This window comes from Pan paniscus, chromosome 8, assembly GCF_029289425.2.
Source record: "Pan paniscus chromosome 8, NHGRI_mPanPan1-v2.0_pri, whole genome shotgun sequence".
Classification (NCBI taxonomy): Eukaryota; Metazoa; Chordata; class Mammalia; order Primates; family Hominidae; genus Pan; species Pan paniscus.
The window spans coordinates 28,283,846-28,306,259 of record NC_073257.2 but is presented as its reverse complement, the minus strand read 5'-3'; positions in this window follow the sequence as shown (position 1 = coordinate 28,306,259).

Genomic DNA, 22,414 nt, shown 5'->3' with positions numbered 1-22,414 from the left:
AATTTCTTAAATGTTCTAGAGTAAGTACATGTCATTACAATAAGTACATGCCAGTAACATTATAAAAAATAAAAAGTTTTGTGAGTTCTTACTATTTAAATCTCACAATTAATAAACTTATAAAGCAAACAATCTTTTCTGCAAAGCGTATCAAACTTTCTAGTGCTTTTGTGTACCAAGTTTAGACTTTGACATCATATCCAGTTTCTTCTACTTAGAGCACAGAAATTGTCTACAATGAAGACACAATGAGTACTGGGATCGTAACATCTTTTCTTCATAGTGACTGTTGACAAAAAAAAAGTCAAACTCCATGAAATATTTGAAAAGATTTGTCCTGAGCCAAAGGTAAGGACCCTGACCCATGGCACAGCCTCAGGAGGTCCTGAGAACGTGTCCAAAGTGGCTGAGTTAAGCTTGGTTTTATACATTTTAGGGAGATGTAAGACATCAATCAATACTAAAGTATACATTGGTTCAGTCTGGAAAGGTGGAACAACTCTAAGTAGCGGGGCAGGGGAGGAGATTACATGTCACAGGTGGATTCAAAGATGTTCTGATTGGCAATTCATTGAAAGAATTAAGTTATTATCTAAAGACCTGGAGGAGTGTGTGGGTTAAGATAAGGGGTTGTGGAGACTGAAGTTCTTATTTTGTAGATGAAGTCTCATAGGTGGCCACTCTTAGAGGCAATACATGGCAAATGTTTTCTATTTGGACTTTTCAAAGGTGCTAGACTCTCAGCTAATTTCTTCAGGATCAGGAAAAGACCTAGAAAGGGAAAGCAATTCTTTACAGAATGTAAGTTTCCCTTACTTTGCAGGGCCATTTCAAAATATGTCAAATATATTTTGGGGTAAAAATACTCTGATTTCTTTCAGGGCCTGATATCTGTCATGTGATGCTACACTGGAGTCAGGTTTGAATTTGGTATCTTATTGCTACAAAAGTCTGTTCTGTCCATCTTAAAATCTGTTTTAATGTTAATGCTAGTCAGTTGTGCCTGAATACCAAAGGGAGGAGGGTAGAATGAAGCATGCCTGATCCTCCCTTCCCATCATGGCCGGAACTAATATTTTCTGTAGAAAATACTTGTTGAAAGAAGGGGTCTACTCAGTCAGATGAGAGGCTGAGGATTTTATTTTTGGTTTATATTACCAAGAATTGAGAAGGAGGAACACCTAAACAAAACACTTCACCCAAATATTACTCATTCATTAAACTCAAACGTACTGATGTAGAAATGTTTCTATATGTCTGTTGCTCAAAAGGCAATGTTAGAAGGATTAAAATAATAGGACCTATTTTTCAGTATTTAACAAAATGACAGAATTTCATCAATAGTCCTCCAGAATCTCTTGAAGGAATTTTACTTGTAGGAATTATTTGTTTAATAATTAATGGGTCCTTTTAATTCCTCAAGCCCAGTTTACTCTAGGTTTGGCAATTCACATTTTCATCATTCAAGACAGAGAACCAAGGTGGGCATAGTGGCTCACACCTATAATCTCAGCTACTTGGAAGGCTGAGGAGGAAGGATCACTTGAGACCAGAAGTTCAAGGCCAGCCTGGGTAATATAGCAAGACCCTATCTCAAAAAAATAAAATAAAAAAGACAGAGAGCCATTTGGGAGGAAAATTATTTCCCTATATTTGCAGCAAGTCAACCTGTCCAGACACAGAAAGTGGAACACCCAACCAAATAAAAAATCTCTGAAGGATCTCTAAATTCTAAATCAGAGGTGAGCGATGAGATGCATGCAAGCTACACAGCATCTTCCCATGATAGCAAATATTTTCTAAATAAAAAGTTCTTTAACCAGAGTCAGGCATGAGTTATTTGATTACAGTCATAGAGGAAACAAGCTTAGTGACCTGAACTGGCCTAAAAGCCAAATGCCCACCCATCTGTGTCTCCCAAAGCAAAGGCCATCCCATCCTCTAACTAACAGATGGCTCCCTGAGGGCCCACAGCAGGGTCCTACAGCGCACCTGCAATGACTTCAGTTCCACTTCATGGAAAGGAGGTTACAGGGCTACTCTTTGCTCCAGGAGACAGGCAGTGGGATTTTCCTATTGATTTACATAAGGTTATGCTTTCAAAACAAGACAAGAGACAGCTGTTTGGGAGAAAGCCTATCTATAGTATTTCCCTAATGCACAGTGTGTGTTAGTGTTGGCATTGCAAGGAATTAAACAAGAATCCAGTTATCATAATGCACAGGGAATTCAGGACTGGGAAACTGTGCTAGTGAGGGAAGTGAATCCTTTGATGTCTGGCCACCCTTCCCCTGGCCGTCACAAAATCTCACAAAAACGTGCGCATCCGTCCTGGTGGTGTTTCTGGTCCTTATGAACGGTGACACTTTGGGATGATCGAGTCTTTCAATCCTGCCTTTCTGTTTTACGTTTTCCAGGCTTCTACCTCATTCTGCCCCATGACATATACATGTTCATCTGCTGAAGGTTCTCCCCACCCTTTTTGTTTCCTCTAAAACAAATATGACCTGCCCTAACTCCATCCTGTTTCTTCCTTCTGGGATGTGGCCAGCCGCCATCAAGTCAAGGGTTGCGATCAAAGGGAGGCTGCTCCCACACAAGAGAAAACACAGATTGTCAGCTGTACTCTCTGGCTCTACCAGACAAAGTAATTCAGGAGAAGGGGGGCAGAGAAAATTGGGGGATGCTTCCCACCTCTTAATGGTCTGAGTAAATGAGGCTGAGGGAAGGAGACTATTTTCTTCAGAGATTTGTGACCAGAATCTAGTGTTGCCTGCTGAAAAATGACTTAACACGGGATGTGAATCTCCAACTCAGAGATTTCTCTGCTCCCTTTGGATACAAAAAAATTCAGAAATTCACCGACAGAGAATCCCCTCATCACACCTCTGTCCCAAAATAACAAGAAATAAAGTCATTCCAAAATAATCTTTACCAAAGCCACTGAGATTCCCAGTCCTGTGTTTGTTGATCTACAGCAGTTCTACGACTCCATAAAAATATCTTACCCCAAGGTCTCTTCTAAATCACAGCACCTTAATTTTATGAGCTGGCAGGGCAAGCCCATTACAGGCAAATTTGCATCAGAATAGTTTCCTCTGCCCCACATCTAAGGCACAACATTTTATATCAGACCTCCACTTCCGTCATACCTTCAAAGGTAGAAGTTTCTTTTCACTTTCTCCTCTGTCATCCTCAGCTTGCCGGAACCCGCCCCCCACCATGCCCCACCCTCCCCCAGCCCCATTCTTCCTCCACCAATGGTAGCAAAAAGGCTACGGCAGCTTCCAAACTCACAGATTGTCCAGAGGCAGAAACGGACCATTGTTCCTCCTGTATCTATTTATTTTAGAGACAGAGTCTTGCTGTGTTGCCCAGGCTGGAGTGTAGTGGTGCAATCATAGATCACTGCAGCCTCCATCTCCTGGGCTCAAGCAATCTTCCCACCTCAGCCTCCCCAGTAGCTGGAACCACAGGTGTGCATCACTACATTCGGCCAACTTTTAAACTTTTTTTTTTTAGAGATGGGGTCTCACTGTGTTGCCCAGGCTGCTTTTGTATCTGTTTTTATTAGGGCAGAAAGACATTCTCAAAATGTTTCCAGCAGATTCCCTCTCATGTCTCACTGACTGCAGTTATGCACCAAGCCCATACCTCAACCTGGTGTAAGAAGGGACGCAAAATTGTCATGCCAGCTTTCACTCCTGGGATAGTGGAAGATCCACGAAGCACATTGCAACCATATGCCACAACATCTTGGAGTTCTGTTTGTAAAGGAGGCTAGAGAAATGATAAGTTAATAGGCTACCTACAGTGTCTGCCATGGCATTTGTGTTGGGTTTTAAGTCAATTACTCTTCCAACCTAATGGATCCTCAGGTTGGATAGTCTATGATATAAGGCCCAGTGAGCATGGTTTACTAGGTACTCATTAGAAGGGGTTAGGACTAAGTTCTCAGATCTCATATTTAACTGTGTCTGAAAGCTGGTTCACAAAAAAATAGTGGATAGTTACAAGCATATTTGACTTGGCAGAAAGAAGACTAGAATTGCTATGCCACAGGGGTGTATGAGAGGAAGGTACCCTGTTAAGGAGAGATTTTGAAAAGTTTCCAGATGTCCTTTCCATAACACTGCAGTAGCATGTTCCTTGGGTTATGTGCTCACAGTTCAGGGGCTACTCTGACAAATTCTATTCAATCAATCAACAATTGAATCAATGTTTTCTCCACCGAATTAATTACTTTTTTCAAGGACTAAACCAAATGCCCCAGTTGGTGTCATGTTGATAGAGTCTTCATTGAACCAATATATCTAGAAGCCCATCAATTATGGTGACAGCTGAAGAGGAGGAAGAGCATAGATCACTCACAATTCAAAGAAAAAAGTAAACCACATCTCCGAATGGGAGTTGTCCTCTTCCTACTCATCCTGTTGGAAGAGAAAGACCTTAGGAAATTTGAGGAATCCTTTAGCAAGAGAATAATAAGGCATAAATCTTGGTGACAGTGAAAAGGCTGGCTCAGGAAGTAACACCGTCCACAAAAAACTCCTCCAGTGTAAGGGAGAGTGATGAATGGTCTAAACATGACACTCCTATGTAGCTTGGAAGGGGTTTGCACAGTTGATTTTAGCTCTTAGGGAGAGTGATTTGCAGAAACTGGAGATGGTTTGTCATTGTTTTTGCCAGTTCCCCCTGCACAGCAGGGAGCTCAGGAAGAAAGAAGGGAGTGTGTTCATAACAATTTCTCTCCTTCTTGAAAACCTGTTATCTGTGCAATTGGTGTAAGCTGACTTCCCTCTAAAACTGGAGGATGGGTTGTTCATGTTATAATTTATGGGGTGCTTATCAACAGACTTCAGTTTGCAGATGGCTGCAGGCAGAGAAATGAACTCTTATCAGGGACCATTCTCTTCGGCTGTCCTGTTGGTCTTGGATATCAATATGGGTACAGCACCAATGTCACACACTTGGAATGAGAATAGCATAAGTCTTGTACTCTGCCCTTTGGAAACTGAGTGTAACATGTCTTCTGATGTCTGTCACGTCTCTTTATCACTAGATTTTAAATCTCCCATATTTCCCAGAACATAGGAGAATTAAACAGGAAGACCAGTAACTCTTCAGGAGTCACAAAATGAAACATGCTGAATTTTTTTAAGTCTAAAATAGTGAAGTAGGGAAAGTGGAGGAGGACTTCTGGCTATTCAAGGACCAATTGAGATGCAAATAGATAAGCAATTTGGTTACTGGAAGACTTTTAGCCAGAGAGGAAGCTGTCAGTTTCTACAATTACACTGTCTATGAATTCATTTTCTGCATTTTGTTACTTTTTTAAGATAAGCAGCCCAAAAGTCCATTTATCCCAATGTTCCTTTAAAGTTGTTATCAGAAAACTACAATTATTTCAATATTACTCTCATGCTTAAAGTATTTCCAGAACTGTATCCTCAGAGACACTCACAACCTAAGAAAATGAGTCTCATTACTTTACACCGAGGTTTCATTTGAAGAATCAGATAGAATTCTCTAGCTTGTACCCTCACTTTATTCACTAGTCTTATTTCTAAATGACATTTTGCCAAAAAATGTCCCTTCAAAGGGCCAATACAGCATTTGATCCATACAGAAAATTTGATTGGCATGAACTTTGTCTCTCATTTTGGTTTTTTTGAGACAGGGTCTTGCTCTGTTGTGCAGGCTGGAGCGTAGCAGCGCAATCACAATCACAGCTCACTGCAGCCTCCAACTCCTGGACTCAGGTGATTCTTCTGCCTCAGTCTCCCAAGTAGCTGGGACTATGTGCGTACACCACCACACCCGACTAATTTTTGTATTTTTTTGGTAGGGATTGGGTTTCGTCATCTTGCCCAGGCTGGTCTCGAATGCCTGGGCTCAAGGGATCTGCCCACCTCAGCCTCCCAAAGTGCTGGGAATACAGATGTGAGCCACTGTGCCAAGCCTGGCATGGACTTTGAAGACTTTATTTTTTTAGAGACAGAGTCTCGCTCTAATGTCTGGGCTGAAGTGCAGTTGCTTGTTCACAGCTCCCTGCAGCCTCCAACTCCAAGCTCAAGTGATCATCCAGCCTCAGCGTCCCAAAGTACTAGGATTACAAGCATGAGCCACCATGCCCAGTCTGAAGGCTCTTTTAAAATGAGTCCTAAAGGTTTTCTGATCAATAGAAGGCCAACAGGAATAAAGATACAACATTCATTTGTGAATATATTTGTTTAGAAAAAAATGACATCATTGCTGTGTTATGATGTCATTTAGTTCTATTAAGAGGCTAATTGCTATTAAAATATTCCTATCACTACTACCAACTACCCTCCACTGTCAAAAACAAACCAAAGTCAAATATTTCTATGTGCTGACAATATTGATGTAATCCTTTTATTCTTTGCATTTTTTCCCAGCTTCTCGCCTGTGAATGTCTTTACATTAACACCAAGACACTTACAAGTGCTGGGTAAAAATAATGTAACAATAACTGGACCAGAGAAAGAAGCTATTAGGAACACCGCAGAAAAAGTTCATTGGTTTTAAGCATTTGCGTCAATATGCATTACAGCATTGGATTCAGAGTCTAGAAGTCAGGCTAAGATTCCAGTCATGACTGTGCCACTACTAGAGGTGTAAACTTTGCCAATCATGTCAATTTCCTCATGTGCAAAATGTAGATAATAGTGGTACTACCTCTCTTGTATGGTGAGGATTACATGACATAATGCATGTGAAGTCCCTAGTGATATAGGAGTTAAGAAGAAATTACTGGCCAGGTGCGGTGGCTTACGCCTGTAATCCCAGCACTTTGGGAGGCCGAGGTGGGTGGATCACGAGGTCAGGAGATCGAGACCATTCTGGCTAACATGGCGAAACCACGTCTCTACTAAAAATACAAAAAAAAAAAAAAAAAAAAAAATTATCCAGGCGTGGTGGTGGGCGCCTGTAGTCCCAGCTACTCGGGAGGCTGAGACAGGAGAACGGCGTGAACCCGGGAGGCGGAGCTTGCAGTGAGCCGAGATGGCGCCACTGCACTCCAGCCTGGGTGACTAAGCAAGACTCTGTCTCAAAAAAAAAAAAAAAAACAAAAAAAGAAGAAGAAATTACTTAGGCAGATAGTGAAGGTAAGGGAGTCCTCGGTAAGGTTTTCCTTTTAATGAAAAGCAGCCCCAGAATCATTTTCTTTTCTAGCAAACCGCAGCCTGGAAAATCGAGCTGCAGACATAGACAAGCAAGCTGGAAGCTTGCGCGGGTGAATGCCGGCTGCTGTGCCAATAGAAGAAGGCTACCTGGGACTAGGCATGGTCAAAATGGTGGCTCCATCTTCCCTTCTCTTTGCCAGCTGCGTGTACAGTGAGGAGCAGGCAACATGGCACCAGCCAAGTGGAAAGCCCATTTGCATAATCAGATTAGGGTGGGGTGGCCAGCCTTTTCCGTGCACTATGTAAATGTCACTCCTGATCCAACAACCTGTGGGCCCTAGGTAAATCAGACACTGCCTCCTCAATGCTGTCTATAAAATCCGATGCACTCCCATTCTGGCCGGAATTCCCGGTTCAGGAGCCCCTCTCTCTCAAGAGAAAAAGCTGTTCTCTTTTCTCTTTCCTTAGCCTATTAAACCTCCGCCCCAAAATTCACTCCTTGTGTGTGTCCATGTCCTTAATCTTCTTGACTCAAGAGGACGATCCCTGATTATTTACCCCAGACAATGACGCCCCTTCACTAGCATCACTCTGGGCACATAAATTTCAGGGAATCTTAGCTCTTTGTCTAATGCTCACCTAAAGCTGAAATTCTGGGTGGAATATCCTTCAGATAAATGACTATTTTTCTACCTTGCCTATACTACAGTAAGCTGGGTTAGAAAATCAAAATTTAAGAAAATTGGAAAGTGATTTTTTAAAGTCTGACTTAAAGCTCTATCTTTTCCTCCTAGAAATTCCCTTTCGACAAACTAAAGTAGTTGCCAGCACACAATAGCATGCTTTTTGCTCGTGATACATTTTGTTTTGTCATGTTCATTAAATACAAGAATCAGTCTAGTTTGGAACATGGACTTGTCACCTTCCAAAGATGAATCCACAGGGCTGTCTAATTCATCACAGAGGAATATAGACATCTCTTACTACTGGCGACTGGCTGCCTCGATACTACAGAAATCTAATTACACCAAAGGAGTGAAACATCAAAATCTACCATTTTTGTTTAAAATTGGTACAACCAAACCAATTGGTTTATAAATCAATTGCTTTTCCAACCAAATAGTCCCTCGGGTTGGATAGTCTATGATGTGTGTTGCAAAAGAAAAGCAAGAAAGTCCAATGTCTTCTCTTGAGCAAAAGGAATAGCCACAGTTTCCATCCACAAGAAATCTAACATGTGAGTGTATGGGTTAGGATATAGTTTGGCCTCTGAAAATGACAGATCCAAACTCACTGTGACTTTACAAAGCTGGTAGGTTATTTCTCACTCACATCAAAATCCAGGAAGGCAATCCAGGGCTGGAATGGAGGCTGCACAATCATCAAGAATCCAGATTTTTCTTTCTGGTGTTCTGCCAGCCTCAAAACACAGCTTCCATCCCCTGGTTTAAGTTGGCTGCCCCATCAGGTCTGCACTCTAGCTTGCAGGAAAGGCAATGAGGGCAAGAGAAGGTCATGCCTTTGCCCACTGGGTACCAAAAACAAATTAACCAGGCATAGTGATGCACATCTGTGGTCCCAGCCACTCAGAAGGCTGAGGCAGGACGATTGCTTGAGCCCAGGCGTTCAAGGTTGCAGTGAGCCAAGATCATGCCACTGCACTCCAGCCTGGGTGACAGAGTAAGACCTTGTCTCTAAATAAATAAATAAGAAAAGTATCAGGAATCTCTCTCTCTCTTTTTCTTTTTCTTTTTTTTTGAGACAGGGTTTTGCTTTGTCGCCCAGAGAGGATTGCAGTGGCATGATCTTAGCTCACTGCAACCTCGAACTCCCACATTCAAGCAATTCTCTTGCCTCAGTAACCCCAGTACAGGCACACCCAGCTAATTTTCTTGTTGTATTTTTAGTAGAGACGAGGTTTCACCATGTTAGACAGACTGGTCTCAAACTCCTGGCCTCAAGCGATCCACCCGTCTCAGCCTCCCAAAATGCTAGGATTACAGGCGTGAGCTACCGTGCCCGATCCCATCACTGTTTGCATGCATCCCATAGTTTACTAAGTAGGCAGTAAAGCATATGTCAACTCTTATTCTAGAATAGTCTGATTGCTGCATCTCTAGGTTGTCCCTATACTTTCAGATGCTCTCTCTGCAAGTACTTTAACTGCAGCTTAATTTCCTCTGTCTTCGAAGTACTGAATGTTTCCCAAAGGTCTTACAGGCAAGTTGGCCTTGCCTGGGACAGTCCTCTGCACCTCCTCTTCATTTTGCAGAGCAATCACAGGGTTCTTAGTAAACGTGTTTTCATCACAACATCATCCAAACATGCAAACACAGTAGCCTTTGAAATCAATATTGAAAATTAAATCAATTTGAGTAAAAGGAAAAGAACTCATGGAGTTTAGCACTCATTTTTAAAAATATATATATTCTTATTTCATTTTACATTAAAATCCCTTTATCTTTTAAAACTTTGATACCCACGTCCCCAAACCATACTGAAGCCTCAGGTGCCCTGGCAAAATTCTCGTGCGAGGCCTTCTATGGTCTTTACCCATTTTGCTGTCATGCATGTTATGGCTACAGCTCACCCTATTTCTCATTTAATTTACCAAGCCATCCGCAGTTCACCTCCAGAGCTTGGAAATCTCTGGTCCTGAATTTTGAAAGAAAGGAAAGTTATTTCTGCAAGCTGAGCATGGAGCCAGTTGCTACTCTCATGCCTGGAAGTGACTTCACCTTTGCTACAGGTTCTGAATGGTGTCAAGCCAGGAGTATGCACAGTGATGTCGAGCTGAAATGGGCCATGAGACAAAAGCACATTGGTCTTTTCTTCCTCAGGGGGAAAAAATTGAAATCATTCCAACAATCTTTATCTGTGCCAATCTCTTAAGAAAAAAAGATTCGGCCGGGCGTGGTGGCGCATGCCTGTAATCCCAGCACTTTGGGAGGCCGAGGCAGGCGGATCACCAGGTCAGGAGATCCAGACGATCCTGGCCAACATGGTGAAACCCCGTCTCTAATAAAAATACAAAAAATTAGCCAGGCACGGTGGCGGGTGCCTGTAGGCCCACCTACTCAGGAGGCTGAGGCAGGAGAATGGCTTGAACCTGGGAGGCAGAGTTTGCAGTGTGCCGAGATTGCATCACTGCACTCCAGCCTGGGCAATAGAGTGAGACTCCATCTCAAAAAAAAAAAAGAAAGAAAAGAAAAAGAAAAAAAGATTCAGAGGCGGAGCGTGGTGGCTCACACCTTAATCCCAGCACTTTGGGAGACGGAGGCGGGCAGATCACCTGAGATCAGGGGTTCGAGACCAGCCTGACGAACACGGAGAAACCCCGTCTCTACTAAAAATACAAAAAATTAGCTGGGCGTGGTGGCATGCACCTGTAATTCCAGCTGCTTGGGAGGCTGAGGCAGGAGAATTGCTTGAACCCTGGACGTGGAAGTTGTGGTGAGCGGAGATCGTGCCTTTGCACTCCAGCCTGGGCAACAAAAGGGAAACTCTGTCTCCAAAAAAAAAAAAAGAGAGAGAAAGAAAGAAAGAAGGAAAGAAAGAAAAAGAAAGAAAGAAAAGAAAAGGAAAGAAAAGAAAAGAAAAAAGAGAAAATATTCATACCTAAATAGCAGAGGTAAGGAAGAGTCTAATGGCTTTGGGGGGTGGGGATGTGTAAGGATGGGGAGAGAGGCTAGACAGGTCATACAGCCTTGAGAGTGTGCAGCCTAGCATCCAACAATGACTGCCTTTTCTCATAGTTCTTTAGTTAAGGTGGGTTTCAAATATAGAAACACATTTCCAGGGAGAATTGACCCCAAGTTGACCTCCATTTTTCACACCTTGTGTCTCCACTTTGATCACCCAAGGAGATCCAGAACTCTCATAACTCCAGTAGAGGGTCCCTCCTGCATTCACATTGAATCAAGGACAGTGGCAGTAATAACAACATGCCTGACACACTACCTCCCTGCAGTGCTGGAGAGAGGGGAACTGCGTTGCATGAGCCCAAATGCACACCCTCAAATAGTGCACAGGAAAATTCATGAAATGTGGTCCTCTAGCTTACATTTAAAGTGCATTTTAATCTATTACATGGTCCACATGGGGAGAGGAGAGATCTAGGAATAGCTTTTGGACTCTGTCACAAAAGTTGTCTCTCCCCCAGATTTTATCAGGGGTGTGTGGGAGTGTGTGTGTGTGTGTGTGTGTGTGTGTGGGCGCGCACACACAGATGTAATCTTGCATGCTAACATGTGTGCCTGCATGCCAGCTATGTTGGGGACAAATGTGGCTAACCACCAAATGCAGGAAGAAAAGCCTCTTTCTCCCTAGATTTCCAGGCTCTTCTGACCCTCCCCTTCCCTCCTCACCTCCAGATCCCACTTTTTCACGCGGGTCCTTCAGCTCTGTGATCTCCCTGCTAAACAGCTGTCAATCTCAGGCCAGTGACAGAGGAAGCACGGAGAAGAGACTTCACAGCAGTCTGCCCTCAGGAAATGGTATGTGCAAAAATACACACTCCCAGAGTAGCAATCCTGGGGGCAGCTCCTATAAGTTATTATGTTCAAAGAGTATCTGTACCACTATTTTTATTACTAGTATTACTGCTGCTGCTACTACTGTAGTAGTACTACTACTGACTGCTGCCGTTATAATTTACCTTTAGATTCTGTTCTAGTCACATGCTAAGTACTGTACTTACCTCTTTTAAATCTCACGAATCCCTATAAAGTTGGTTTTGTTGTTATTCCTGTTAATCATACCAGGATATTGATGTTTGCAGATCCTAACTAACTTGCATAAGGTCAACCCATTGGAAAAAGGGCAGAGCTGGGCTGTGACAAATACAGATGAGTTTAAAAACTTACAGGCTTTTCCATACCTGGTGGGAAAAGAGGCTAATTAGCGTTGGAATCTACAGATGGGGTGTGCGTAATTGTTTTGTCATGGTTAGTTTTAAGGAGGGCCAATTTCCCTCCCTGACAGCTCTTCCTTGACTTCTCATTGTCCTCCAATGACATCAAACTCTTTCAAGTTGCTCGCCATGGCCTCATAATTGGATCCTTGCTTACTTCTCATCTCACAACACTCTCTATACTGTCTTCTAGGGACAGCTAAATTTGGGCAAGATCTTTACAGAAAATCACTCCCTGGAGGAACTCACTGAGCTGCCTGCTTTACAGTTCTATTTGTTCTGTGTCATTTTAAGCTATTGCCTCAAACAGATTCTAAACTCCTAGAAAGCAAAGAACATGCCTTCAGTCAAATTCATCGAGCTGCAGAGAAAAGGGAATGCTGATACACTGTTGGTGGGAATGAAAATTAGTACAACCTCTATGAAAAAGAGTGTGGAGATTTCTTAAAGAACTAAAAATAGAGCTAGCCTTCGATCCAGCAATCCCAGTACTGGATATCTACCCAAAGAAAAAGAAATCAATATATCAAAAAGAGACCTGCACTGGGCCAGGCGCAGTGGTTCACACCTGTAATCCCAGCATTTTGGGAGGCCAAGGTGGGCGGATCGCCTGAGGTCAGGAGTCCGAGACCAGCCTGGCCAACATGGTGAAACCCCGAAATTAGCCATGTGTGGTGGCAGGCGCCTATAAACCCAGCTACTCGGGAGTCTGAGGCAGAAGAATCCCTTTAACCTGGGAGGCAGAGGTTGCAGTGAGCCGAGATTGTGCCATTGCACTCCAGCCTGGGCAGCAAGAGTAAGACTTCAATGCAAAAAAAAAAAAAAAAGATTAAAAAAAAATACCTGCACTAGTCTGTTGATTGCAGCACAATTCACAGTAGCGAAGATAGGGAATCCACTTAAGTGTCCATCACCAGATGACTGGATAAAGGAAATGTGTTATATATACACCATGGAATACTATTTAGCCATAAAAAAGAATGAAATTATCCCTTTTGCAACAACATGGATAGAACTGGAGGTCATTATGTTAACTGAAACAGGCTAGATACAGAAAAACAAATATTGCATGTTCTCACTCATAAGAAGATGCTAAAAAAATCATGTGTACCCATGGACACAGAGCATGGAATAACAGACAGTGGAGACTCAAAGGATGAGGGAGTGGGAGGGGTGAATAATGAGACATTACTCTAGTGGGTACAATCTATGTCATTTGGGTAATGGACACCCTAAAAGCCCTGACTTAACCACTATGCATGTAAAATAAATTGCACTTGTACCCCACAAATTTATATATATTTTTAAAACAGGTGGAGCACGGTGGCTCATGCCTGTAATCCTAGCACTTTGGGAGGCCAAGGTGGGCGGATCACCTGAGATTGGGAGTTCAAGACCAGCCTGGCCAACGTGGTGAAACCCCATCTCTACTAAAAATACAAATATTAGCCAGTGTGGTGGTGGGCACCTGTAATCCCAGCTACTTGGGAGGCTGAGGCAGGAGAATTGCTTGAACCTGGGAGGCAGGGGTTGCAGTGAGCTGAGATCGCACCACTGCACTCCAGACGGGGCGACAGAACAAGACTCCATCTCAAAAAACTAAATAAATAATAAATAATAAATAAACTCACTGGTTGCTACTCTGGTTGCTTCTCAGGGTGGAGCGAGAAGGGACACATACAATGGGGTGCTCAGGCCTCCCCTAGGAACAGGGAGACACCCTCTGCAGTGGAGAAGGCGATGGTTGCTGAGGCAGGCCTCGGAGGAGATCCCAGGAGGGCTTCCCTGCAGAGGGAAGTGACTCAGCCGCGGAGGACTGGAGGATCAATCGGAGCAGATCAGGTAAAGGAGTGCAGGGGCTGGGGACAGAGCAAATCGCCAGGCTGGAGAAACAGCACACAGCAAAGCCGGAGGCCAGAAAGAGCGTGGCTGGCTGCAGAAGCTGAAAGTTCAGTAAGGCTGGGATTCCCAGATAAGCAAACGCAGTGTGGAGCCATGACGCTAGAAAGGTAAGTAGAGGCAGAGCCGGAAAGTTCCCAAGCCAGAATTTTGTTTTGTTTCGTTTTATTTTTGAGACGGGATCTTGCTCTGTCACCCAGGCTGGAGTGCAGCGGCACGATCATGGCTCTCTGCAGCCTTGACTTCCCCAGCTCAAGCGATCCTCCCACCCCAGCCTCCTCAGTAGCTGGGACCACAGTCAGGTACCACCATACCTGGCTGATGTTTGTGTTTTTTGTAGAGACGGGATTTCACTATGTTGCCCAGGCTGGTCTTGAACTTCTGGGCTCAACGATCCTCCGGCCTCCGGCTCCCAAAGTGCTGGGATTACAGGCAGGACCCACTGCACCTGGCCTCAAGCCAGAGTTTGAACTTGATATAGTGGGCAATGGACCACTTGTGATGGTAAAATGCCTTATGCAGAGGAGTATCATGACCAGATCAATGTTTTTAAACAATCGCTATGTTCTCCATTTCTTTGGTTTTTATTTCTGATTTTTGAAATAAGTTTGTTTTTTATTTATACATAATAGATGTACATATTTGGGGGTACATGTAATCATTTAATTCATTCATATAATTTTTAGAGATCAAATAGGTATGACTGGAATATCCATCACCTTAAATATTGTTTTTTCCTCATAACACCTGAATTATTCTCTTTTAGCTGTTTTAAAATATAAAATAGATTATTATAAACTACAGCCACCCTACTGATCTTTCAAACACTAGGTCTTATTTCTATCAAACACTAGGTCTTATCCCTTAGATCAAGCTGCATCTTCACTTCTTTTACATTTTCCTACGTGCTCTTGACTGCAGTTCTCCACGTAAGGATTTAAAGGCACAGGTTTTTAACGTTGCTAGATTTCCCAAGGAAATTTAAATTTGAATTTTTTTTTCCTTTACCTCTAGGTAGAAAGAGGCCAGAAAGGTGCATCCAACTCTAGAAAAGAAATTATCCCAAGAGTCAGGAAAGGCTGCCAGGAGGCACTGCAGGATCTACCCTTAGGATACCGTGTGGTCAGGTTGGTGAAAACCACGGCCCTTTGTGTTTAGGTTCAAAGCCACGGCCCTTTGTGCAGGACTCTGTGGAGGCCCTGAAGAAGTGGCTTCGAGGGAGGACAAGAATGGCTGTATTATAAGGAGACTAATCAGCCTATTGAGGAGTAGGTGTAGGGGTGTGGGAGAGTGGGGAGAGCTCAGGGTCCCTATAGTGTGGCACGTGTTAATAACAGCCAAAGCTTATGTACAATTGATTCTATGCCGGGCAGTCTCCTGAGGATCCTCTACATGTATATCAGCTCAGTTAGTCCAATGACTCTGTGGCAGAGGGACCTTTATGAACCCCATTCTCCAAAGAAACTAACACCCAGAGTGGTTAAATAATGTGCCCAGGGCACCAAGCTGATGAGTAGCTGTGCTGGAGTCCAAACTGCACTTGCAGAGCCAACTACACCCGTTCCATCCCCAGCCGAGTCTGTATCCTGGGCGGCAGCCCTGTGACAATCAGAGGCTGTGCCGTTCCCTCCACCCCCACGTCACTGCATCTCAGATCCAACCCTCCCAGTCCAGCCGCAGCTCTGATATTGGTCACCCAACTCTACTGCGGTGGAAGATGCCTCTCTCTAACTCCCCGGTCTCTCTATGATTCAAGAAGTGGGGCTGTGGTCCCACCCTGGGGAGAAATTGCACACAAGTGCACGCTGCTAAGGAAGAGGAAAGCACTCCTCAGTTGTACAGATAAATTGTTCACATGGCTTGTTCTCCGCCTCATTCCAGAGCTTCTGTTCAAAGCTCACCTCTTCCTAGAAGCCTTCCCTGACTGCTTGTCTGAAATTCACACACACACATACACACACAAACACACACTACTTATTCCCTAACCCTGCCTGGCTTTTCTTCAAGCACTTTTCATTAGCTAAAATTGCATGGACCATCTGTTTACTTGGATATTATCTTCCTTCCCGGGATATGACAGATATTCTATATAATATAACTGAAATTCCAGGATAGCAGGGCCTTGACCTTCCGCTGCTGTAACCCTAGCTCCTAGAACGTTGTCTGCCAATAAGAGGGCCGCTCAAGAAATTTTTTTTCAATTAATTAATTGAAAACATTGAAGAGCGAATGAAAGTGTTGTTGATTACCTCGCAGCCCCACCTCTGCCAGGGTTGCTTTAGCCCTGGAAGCATAGATCCTCTTCCTTCTCATCTCTTTCTCTCTTTTTTTCTTTTTCTCCTACCTCTACTTCTACAAGCTCAATCGTGCAAAAAAAGGAAACAAAACAGTGCTTGGAGCTCTTCCTCACCCTCTGTTTCTGAGTCTATGCTGGCTGGCTGAGATTTGCTTCTTACTGTGTACGGGAGGAGAGCAGGGTGTGGATTCTGTCATGACCTGGTTCCCGCTGATATCCTGCCTGTCACCGTGAAACTGACTAAACACTTCCCAGATTTCCGTCCTGTGAAAAAGTGAGCTGCGTCATTCCCCAGCACGACGTGGGTCCGCGAACTCTTTCCTTTGGAGTTGTGTCCAGAGGGTTGTTGGGAGTCTGTCTAAAGATAAGTGGGGAGATTTGGAGAGCACACAAAATGAGTGTAAACCCCAAGGGATAGGAATTCTTCTGCCATCAGTGAGAAAAAAAAACAAACCGGTGTGGGCTTTGCCTGCATTTCCCGTGGTGAAGGGAAGGGGAGCCCTCTCTCCCAGCTTGCCCTGCTGCTGGCCTCAAAGTCAGCTCTCTGTCAACTGTCTCCTCTGATCCTTCATCCCAAACAAAATCACAGAAGGCAGTGCAGGGTAAGAGAGGTTGGCCAGCTGGACTTTGGCCATAAAATGAAATCCAGGGCAAAGTTCTAAAATAAGGGAGGTCTGCTTTTGAAATTGTCATTGTTTTTCTCATTCTGGACTCCCCTACCACAAATTTTGCTCAATTAAAATGGAAAAACAGCAAGGCATCATCTTCATGTAAATACTGGAACACAAGGATGCTACCTAGAAGAAAAGAATACCCATGGAAGAAACCAACTTTGAGAGGCTTTTGTGTGTGTGTATGAGACAGGGTCTTGCTGTGTCACCCAGGCTAGAGTGCAGTGGTGCGATCATAGCTCACTGCACCCCCAAACTCCTGAGTTCATGCGATCCTCCCATCTCAGCCTCCTGCCTAGCTGATAGGCACATACCACCATGCCTGGCTAATTTTTAAATTCTTTTTATAGAGATCAGGTCTCGCTATTTTGCCCAGGTTGGTCTCAAATTCCTGGGCTCAAGTGATCCTCCTGCCTCAGCCTCCTGAGTATCTGGGACTGCGGGTGCACGCCACCATGCCTGGCTAATTTTTAAATTTCCTTCATAGAGATGGGGTCTTGCTAGTTTGCCCAGGCTGGTCTTGAACTCCTGGCTTCAAGCGATCCTCCCACTGTGGCCTCCCAAAGTGCTGGGATTACAGGTGTGAGCCTCCATGCCCAGCTGAAGTATTCTTCAAGAATACTCAACATGTGAGCATTCAGAAGACATGGTAAATATTCAGTACCAAGTCTGAATAATAATAATTGTCATTATTATTATTTTAGAGACAGGGTTTTGCTCTATCACCCAGGCTTCACTGCAGTCAGAATCAAAGCTAACTGCAGCCTCAAACTCCTGGGCTCAGGTGATCCTCCTGCCTCAGCCTCCACAGCAGCTAGAACTACAGGTGCACACCACCACGTCCAGATGACTTTATTATTTTTATGTTGTAGAGACAGGGGTCTCTGTGTTGCCCAGGCAGGTCTCAAACTCCTGGGCTCAAGTGATCCTCCCACCTCAGCCCAAGTCAGAATAATAATAATAATTATTATTATTACTTTTCTTTTTTTGGATGGAGTCTCACTCTGTTTCCAGGCTGGAGTGCAGTGGCATCATCTCGGCTCACTGCAACCTCTGCTTCCTGAGGTCAAGTGATTCTCCTGCCTAGCCTCCCGAGTAGCTGGGATGACAGGCACGCACCACCACGCCCAGCCAATTTTTGCATTTTTAGTAGAGACGGGGTTTTACCATGTTGGCCAAGATGGTCTCGATCTCTTGACCTCCTGATCCTCCCGCCTCGGCCTCCCAAAGTGCTGGGATTACAGGCGTGAGCCACCACATCCAGCCTGAATAATTATTAATAACACATATCTTTACCAGGTTTATGTGAATCACTGAACAGTTTATGTCAATAAATTTTTAATTAGTATAAATTGTTATTTCTGTTTGGAATGTTTTAGGCAAAAGTTAACTAAATTGTTTGTCATTATATAATTATAATTATATATTACATATAATTATATAAATTATATATTACATATAATTATATAAATTATATAATATAAATTATTTTACATCACTCCAAATTCTTATTGTATACTTGGAGAAAATAGTTTACTCTTTATCTACATTTCAAAAATTTTTCGCAGCCCTTCAAGATCTTTGGACATGTTGCCTCACAATTTTCTTTGTCTTCATCCACAAAATTCCCTTTTTCTCCATAATAAACTTTTCATCACCAACAATAATATTTACTGAACAGTGTACTAAACACTTTCATCTTGGACCATAACTGTTCAGATTAACATGCTGTAGGAGCTTCAGATGGCCATAAAAATCCTCTTCTCCGTTAGGTTCTTTGGTTTTTGTCTCCAAATATTTCCTTCCCATTCATTTTATCACACGCCTTTGAACACTGGATTTTTCTCTAGATCTTCGACGTGTCTCCAGTCTGAACTCCTTTTTCCATTTCAACAGCTTTTTAAATAATGCAATTGAGACCACATTAAGAAATGTTTACATTGTCAACACCCTTTAAGAATGTATATCCTTAAAATGGAGTAAATATGAAGTGACCATACTCATTCAAATCCAAAATATAAAAGCTTCCTCACATTACATCTTTGAAGTATCAACATGCCATGAAAATTTTTTGTCTTGAGATCTTTCCCAACTGGGACTTATTTAGATCTAGCAATAACTTTCACCTTTTCTTCTAAACTCAAAGGAGTCTAGGGCAGAGTTTCCACATCTAGACAAAACAGAATAATCATTTTTGTTCTCTCCCAGATCTTTTTCACCCTGAATAGCACTTGCCAGCAAGATGTGAAAAGGAAAAGTTTGCAAGCTCAGACCAACCATTCTGAGGGCTTTGATCTGTCTTTGATTTTGCAGCAATTGGTGCGAATGGTAGACATCTGATTCACCTGCCTCACTCATTCCTGACGCGCACCCTATACCAGCTGCTCTCCACTGACTTTGGTAAGTGCTCTGATGAGCTTTGTTTACCCAGACTTGAGAAGGAGATGTATAAATACAAATGACTGCATAACCACATTTTAGATAAGACGTCCTTAAAACTCTCATCAGTAATGTTTTAGAAACTCTTATGGCTGTAGACCAATCTTTTGGAAACAAAATTGTTTCAAGCCTTGGGGAGGCATTTAAAATAAAGAAAAAGAAAAACTAAGCAAGATGAAATAGACAAATTAAAGCAAGAGATATTTTGCCTGCCCTTTTTATTTTTTAATTTGAGATGGAGTCTTACTCTGTTGCCCAGGCTGGAGTGCAGTGGTGAGATCTCGGCTCACTGCAACCTCCACCCCCTGGGTTTAAGTGATCCTCCCAAGCAGCTGTGCGTACAGGTGTGTGCCACAACGCTGAGATAATTTTTGTATTTTTAGTAGAGACAAGGTTTCGCCATGTTGGCCAGACTGGTCTCGAACTCCTGACCTCAGGTGATCCACCTACCTCGGCCTCCCAAAGTGCTGGGATTATAGGCGTGAGCCACTGCGCCCAGCCTCGCTTGCCATTTTTAAAACTTTTATTCTACCCCCTTTGTACTGTTTGGACTTCTGTTTACCATGTGCGTGTGTTGCCAGCTAAAAAAGAACTATGCCTTTTGGGTTTGTGTGTGTGTGTGTGTGTGTGTGTGTGTGTGTGTGTGTGTGTATGTGTGTGTGTGTGTGTCTTTGAGACGGAGTCTCGCTTGGCCGCCCAGGCTGGAGTGCAATGGCATGATCTCTGCTCACTGCAACCTCCACCTCCCAGGTGCAAGCGATTCTTCCGCCTCAGCCTCCTGAGTAGCTGGGTGCCATCATGCCCGGCTAATTTTTGTATTTTTGTAGAGATGGAGTTTCACCGTGTTGGTCAGGCTGGTCTCGAACTTCTGACCTTGTGATCCACCCGCCTCGGCCTCCCAAAGTGCTGGGATTACAGGTGTGAGCCACCGTGCCCAGCCCCAGAACTATGCCTTTTAAAGCCAAACCGTATATCTTAATTTTCTTGCTCAAAGTAAAACAGAGCACATGTGTCAAAAATGGACAAGGAGAGGCTGCTAGTGGTGAAACCAAGTCCAGCACTGCCTTGTTGGTGAACGTTAAAGATTTCGCTGGAAACCTTGTTTGGGATACTTTGTCCTCCTGCCCCCAACCCCAGCCTCTCCCAGGCACACCCCAACCTTCCCAGTCTCTAGCCCAGATCTCCTTCCTGCTCTCAGCTGTCAACTAATCTCTGCTAAGGTGGTCCATTTTTATTTATGTTTATATTTTATTAATTATATATTTTTATTTTTTATTCTTTTTTTTAAAGACAAGGTCTTGCTCTGTTGCTCAGGCTGGGATGCAGTGGCAAGATCTTAGCTCACTGCAGCCTTGATCTCCTGGGCTCAAGTGATCCTCCCGTTTCAGCCTCCTGAGTAGCTGGGACTACAGTATGCACCACCACGCTCAGCTAATTTTTAAGTTTTTATTGGAGATGGAGGTCTCACTATTTTGCTCAGGCTGGTCTCAAACTCCTGGCATCAAGTGATCCTCTCACCTTGGCCTCCCAAGGTGCTGGCATCACAGGTGTGAACCACCGCATTTGGCCTAATTTTAAAAATCTATAAATGTATGTTTAAAGCAATGGTTAACCCTCGAGCCCTCTTTAAGTGGATATAACAAGGGGAAGCCCCGGTTGATGCAAGGATTCAAACCCCTCCTTAGCTTCCTCTGGTGTGAATCGGAGGCTGGCACAGAGGGCGAGTCAACGCATACATATTTGACAAAATGCAACAGTGTCAGTTATAGAGTTCCTCAACTATGACTGGTTAATCACTGAGGCCACAGCTTGCTATGTGTCTGGCATCCTGCTAGGAATTGAGGCTACCGAAAACAATATCTGCTGCCAGGTCTCCATCCTAGCGGAGTTCCTATGCCAGTGTGGAAGATGGGCACATAAATCAATCATGACAGTTCCATGGGGTAAGTGGCTAAGACAGAGACGTGTCCAAATGTCCCTGAATCCCAGAGAGACGCTGTCCTTGAAGGATCTTAAACAGGAAAGATATGTGGTCAAAATACCACTCCTGGCAGCACCCTGGAAGATTAGAATCCAGGAGACCAGAGTGAATGCTCTGAGGACAGCCCAGACCAGAGCACATGGTGCAAGAAAGTGAGGGAGGGGCGCTGGGAACAGGCAGAACTAGGTCAGTCCCCCATGGGATAAGTTATCTCCATGAAGTATGCAGTGTGTGTGTGTGTGTGTGTGTGTGTGTGTGTGTGTGTGAGAGAGAGAGAGAGGGAGAGAGAGAGAGAGAGAGATGAGGAGAGAAAGAGATGGATGGAGGAGAGAAGGATGGGGGAGAGAGAGACAGGGAAAGAGGGAGAAATAGGTGGAGAGAGAAAGCGTGCACGAGAGAAAGGGAAATGGAGGAAGAGAAAGAAGAGAAAGAGAGGCAGAGAGGTAGGGAAGAAAGGAGGGAAATGGAGAGAGAGAAGAGAGAGAGAGAAAGAGAGGGGGGAAAGGAAGGAAATGGAGAGAAAAAGAAGAGAGACAGGGAGAGAAAGAAAGACGGGGGAGGGAGAGGGAGAAAGAGAAAGAGAGAAAATACTGCCCTCTGGTGGCTGACGGACAAAACTGAAGAATTATTAATAGTATTGTATGTGTTAAGTTGCTCATCTCCATTCTAAAAGGTGATCCCGCTGATAATGTCAGTCTTAAAGTATATAATTGAAAAACCTGGGGGAAAAATTGTTTTAACACATTCTTATATCTGAAGTCTGTGTGCTGATCAGCGGTGATAAACACACCACAGCCTTTACTCGTTATCTCCTCACATCTTCCAGCTGTGTGAAATATAGATTGCTTGCCTGCTAGTGAACTCTCTGTATTCAAGGATGGTTTCATAGTTTCTATCAATGAAACCCTTCAATAATTTAGCTAACATAACTTTGGAAAGCTCAACAATGAGTCATAAAGAAAGTTAATATTGCCATCCATCCTGCAAGATACTTTCTTTATATGTTTGTGTATATGCTTATCGGTCTCAAAGTTAAACACAATTTTAATAAATTTTATCCCATTATTT